This window comes from Cajanus cajan, chromosome 11 (genome assembly GCF_000230855.2).
Source record: "Cajanus cajan strain Asha chromosome 11, NIPB_CcT2T_4, whole genome shotgun sequence".
In the NCBI taxonomy this organism is placed as follows: Eukaryota; Viridiplantae; Streptophyta; class Magnoliopsida; order Fabales; family Fabaceae; genus Cajanus; species Cajanus cajan.
In genome coordinates this window covers 17,860,179-17,865,791 of record NC_138527.1, presented here as the reverse complement: position 1 = coordinate 17,865,791, position 5,613 = coordinate 17,860,179, and positions in this window count along the sequence as shown.

Genomic DNA, 5,613 nt, shown 5'->3' with positions numbered 1-5,613 from the left:
AACTGACCTGTCCACCAAAAATCTCAGCCATACTCCAAGGGATTGAATTTTAATGATTTTTTTACCAAAACATGGTAAAATCGGAAAATTCGTAAAAATGGAGGATGAAGGGCTGTCACCCCCAAAACTTCCCAGCATACTTAGGCATGTTAGAATAGCTGTTTGATCCAAGAAGTGCTCAAAAAAAAATTGAATGGTTCATAGTTGGTGCATAGTGGTCGGTCACGGTGGGTCGTGGTGCAAATCTGGTGGGTCGTGACTCAATTTCTGACCAGCCTTGGCTCAATTTCTGGTGGGTCGTGACTCAATTTCTGACCGAGCCAGCCAAATTTTCTGACCGAGGGTGACTCAATTTCTGACCGAGAGTGACTAAAATCATGACCGAGGCTGGCTCAATTTCTGACCGAGAGTGGCTCAATTTCTGACCGAGAGTGACTCAATTTCTGACCGAGAGTGACTCAAAAAATGACCGAGGCTGACTCAATTTCTGACCGAGAGTGGCTCAATTTCTGACCGAGAGTGACTCAAATCATGACCGAGGCTGGCTCAATTTCTGACCGAGAGTGACTCAATTTCTGACCGAGAGTGACTCAATTTCTGACCGAGAGTGACTCAATTTCTAACCGAGAGTGGCTCAATTTCTGACCGAGAGTGACTCAAATCATGACCGAGGCTGGCTCAATTTCTGACCGAGAGTGACTCAATTTCTGATCGAGAGTGACTCAAAAAATGACCGAGGCTGGCTCAATTTTTGACCGAGAGTGACTCAATTTCTGACCGAGAGTGACTCAATTTCTGTTCGAGAGTGGCTCAATTTCTGACCGAGATTGACTGAAATCATGACCGAGGCTGGCTCAATTTCTGACCGAGAGTGACTCAAATCATGACCGAGGGTGGCTCAATTTCTGACCGAGAGTGACTCAATTTCTGACCGAGAGTGACTAAAAAAATGACCGAGGCTGGCTCAATTTCTGACCGAGAGTGACTCAAATCATGACCGAGGCTGGCTCAATTTCAGACCGAGAGTGACTCAAAAAATGACCGAGGCTGGCTCAATTTCTGACCGAGAGTGACTCAAAAAATGACCGAGGCTGGCTCAATTTCTGACCGAGAGTGACTCAATTTCTGACCGAGGCTGGCTCAAAAAATGACCGAGCCTGGTTCAATTTCTGACCGAGGGAGACTTGAGCATCATGAACCACGGGTGACTTGAGCACCAATAACCCACCAACAATAAGACTCCAACATGACTTGGAGGCACCATCATGAACCCACCCCGAATAAACCCACATCACTCGGGTGCCACCAACCCACGGATGACTTGGGCAACATCAACCCACCAAAAATAAGACTCCAACATGACTTGGAGGCACAATCATGAACCCACCACGAATAAACCCACATTACTCGGGCGCCACCAACCCACGGATGACTTGGGCACCATCAACCCACCAACAATAAGACTCCAACATGACTTGGAGGCACAATCATGAACCCATCCAAGAGAGAAAACCTTAAGAGAGTGCCTTCAATCCCCTTAGGAAACCTAGCTTCCTACTCTTTGAAGTGTGCAATCCCTTGAGAATTGTGCTTGGATGCTTCCGTCAATGGATTAGAGCTTCTAATCCTCACTAATTCTTCTTCTAAAGGTGTTCAAGAACTCGGTCCTAACTCCTTGATTGAAGATCCGTGCATAAGGAGAGCTAAGGAGAAGCTACATCTTCCACTTCTCCTAATTTCTTCCATCATTCTTGCTCTTTCCATAGTTTTAGTGATCTTAATTCACGTGACAATTTAGTAAAACTTTTGTTGTCACTGTAGACCCCTAAAATTGTCCGGGTCGGAAATAAGACTCGAAGACTCTCAAAGACCGAAGGAAAGTCAGCCGGAAGGACTCCTGGAAGACCCTGGAAGACCCTAGGATGATTATTCGTAGGTTTAGAAGTCTTAGAGTAGCTTAAAATAAAGATGTGGGAGGATTGAAGCTCAATACGGCCTCCTAGAAGTTCAGTACGGCCGTACTGAACAATTTGAACTACAATACGGCCGTACTGAAACCAATACGGCCATACTGAAGTTTTTGAACTTCAGTACGGCCGTACTCAAACCAATACGGCCGTACTGAAGTTTTTGAAACTTCAGTACGGCCGTACTGAATTCAATACGGCCGTACTGTAGTTCAAATCTTCAGTACGGGCCGTATTGATGTCAGAGGCCGTACTGCGCCTCACTCCTATATATAGGACGTCATTTGGACGTCATTCCACACTTTTCCACACTTCTTGGACTCTCTTCTTGAGTATTCTGGGGTTTTTGAGCAGTGTTCTGCCCTAGAATTCTCTCCGAGAGCCGATCCGACGAAGTTCTTGAGTTCTGAGCATTTAGCTTGAGAATTCGAACTAGTCGAAGGGAAATCTTTCTGATTTCCATAGTAAAAATTAATCTTTAGGGAAGGAGCGAGCAAGCGTGTAGTGGGAAAGAGCGCCAAAAAGCCTCCTAACATTGGAATATATAAAAGCACGCTTCAAAGGTTTCTTCTTCAAAATCCTTCCTTTTACTGCTTTCTGATTGTTGCATCGCATGTTTAATTTATTCATCATGTAGATATCTTATTCATAGCCGTTTATAATAAATAGGGGTAATTTAGTAATTTTACACTATTATTAATAAAATAATCCGTCATAGGGAACCCGAAAGGGGCGTTGTGGGGTGCTAACACCTTCCTCGCACGTAACCGACTCCCTTACCCAACTCTGGTTGTAATGGCCAAGGTTGATTTGCGAAAATCAATTGCCTTATCCCTTTTTCCAATGTTTTGAGTAAAACATTAGTGGCGACTCCAAGAACCCTTCTTTTTGCGAAAACCACTAATCCATGGAGGGTCCCGCTTGGGATTAACATGGATTGGTGAATCATTTAATAAAATTGTTAGTTCGATGAGGTCTCAGTTTGAGAATAAGTCGTTCTAACAATCCATCATTTTTCAAAACTTAAAAAGAGTCCAACCATCGTCGCGAATGCCAGGGTCCGTTTCGGCGGGTGGCGACAGTCACTTGAATTAGTATCACTATGAGGAGTAGAAAATTCTTCCATTATAGGTGAAAGATTATTTTTTATGAATGAACTTTGAAAAGAAATTGTTTTTATGCAAGGTTAAGACTAAGTACTTAGAGGATTATGTATACAAATTGAACTTTGGAGGGAGGTGAGCTACTAAGAGCCACTTAAAAACCAAGCCTCTTCAAGTAAAAATTACTAATCCCTTTTGTAGTTAATCTTTACCAAATTCTTTTCAATGAAAAATTATTTTTGATGTTTTATGAGCTATGGCATACTAGTCGAAGGAAAGCAATTAAAAACAAAAGATAAACAAGAGGAATAAGCTATCTAAACGTGTCCTAAGGTGAGAGCTTGAGAGATACCAAAGATCAATCAAGGACCACTCCCACCAAGTACTAACGAAAATTCTATTCCTAAGGAGAGATGGTTGTGTACCAAAGACACTTCCAAGACACTCCTTGAAATGGCCAAATACAAAGTATGAACAACAAATAACAAGTGGCTTAAAGTAATTTTAAGAAAATAGCCACTAAGAATTAGTGAGGTATTAGTGACCAAATTTGCAACAAAAATTCAAATTAGTAAGGAAAAATTGGTCTCTAAAATCCGTCACTAATCCTTGTACATATATATATATATATATTTTTTAAAAAAATTCAAGTACAATCTTCAATTGAATCTCCAAGAAGTCTTCACGGAAATTCTGGTCCAGCCACTTCAAAATTTCCAGCCAAGAATATTTGGTGTTTGTGTTTAAGTGTTCAAATCCGCAAGCCACCTCTAGCTTCCTTCCTCCTCCTTTCCTTAGGCTTCTTGATGGAATCATGCCTAGGAAGGCAAGAGGTGACATATTGAAGGAGCCAAGAGGAGTTGGCTAGACATGAAGGTTTGGGCCAGTCAGGGCCCAATGGGCCTGATGGGCCTAGGAAGGCCCAAGTTGAACTTTTCATGGGCCATATTTTGTTATAGCTATTTTCATATGTTTTGTATACATCATGTTAGTATAGGTATCATATATTTTGGTCTTGTATTTTGGACCACATAGAGTAGCATTTTAGGTTTTAGGCTTGTTGGGCCTAGTTTTGGACTTCATGGGCCTTGTCGCCACCCGCCGAAACGGACCTTGGCATTCGCGACGATGGTCGGACTCTTATTAATGTTTTGGAAAATGATGGATTGTTAGAACGACTTATTCTCAAACTGAGACCTTGTCGAACTAACAATTTTATTAAAATGGTTCACCAATCCATGTTAACCCCAAGCGGGACCCTCCATGGATTAGTGGTTTTCGCAAAAGGTAGGGTTCTTGGAGTCACCACCAATATTTTACTCAAAACATTGGAAAAAGATTTAAGGCAATTGATTTTATAAATCAACTTTGGCCATTACAACCAGAGTTGGGTAAGGGAGTCGGTTACGTGCGGGGAAGGTGTTAGCACCCCACAACGCCCCTTTCGGGTTCCCTATGACGGATTATTTATTAAATAATAGCGTAAAATTACTAAATTACCCCTATTTATTATAAACGATTATATATTAAATATCTACATGATGACGAATTTAAATATGCAACAATCAGAAAGCGGTAAAAGAAGGGATTTTTAGAGAAGAAACCTCTTGAAGCGTGCTTTTTATATATCAATGAAGTTTAGGAGGCTTTTTGGCGCTCCCTCCCTCTACAAGCTCGCTCGCTCCTTCCTAAAAAATAATTTTTACTATGGAAATCCAAAAGATTTCCCTTCGACTAAGTTCGAGACTCAAGCAAATGGCTCGTGACTCAAGAACTTCGTCGGATCGACTCCCAGAGAGATTTCTAGGGCAGAACACTGCTTAAAAACCCCAGAATACTCAAGGAGGGAGTCAAAACTGTGTGTAAAAGTGTCAAATGACGTCCAAATGACGTCCTATTTATAGGGATGAGGCGCAGTACGGCCCCTGGGATCAATACGGCCCGTATTGAGTTTTTGTACTTCAATACGGCCGTATTGAATTCAGTACGGCCGTATTGAAATACAGAAACTTCAATACGGCCGTATTGGTTTCAGTACGGCCATATTGTAGTACAAAATGTGCAGTACGGCCGTACTGAACTCCAAGGAGGCCGTATTGAGCTCCAAACCTCCCACTTTCTTATTTTTGGCACTCTAAGACCTCTAAACCTACAGATAGTCATCCTATGGTCTTCTGGGAGTCCTTCTGGCTGACTTTCCTTTGATCTTTGAGAGTCTTCGAGTCTTATTTCCGACCCGGACAATTTTAGGGGTCTACAGGCCTTTGGGCTTTTGGTACCCAATATTGGGCTCATTTTCATTCTTGTAATTTTTCCTTTCCATTATATTTGTTTGACCATTGTATTTAGGTCATTAGATTAGGAATATACAAGAATTACTTAAATAGGTAAAATAGGTTAAACTAGGTTTAATTTGGAAGTCATTTAAGTTACATTTGAGTCACATGTTTAGCACCATGGGTGGCTGAACATGTGCCACTCAAATTAACCCTAAATAACTCTTAAATCAAACCTAAATGCATCTAGGCACCTAAATTTTCGGA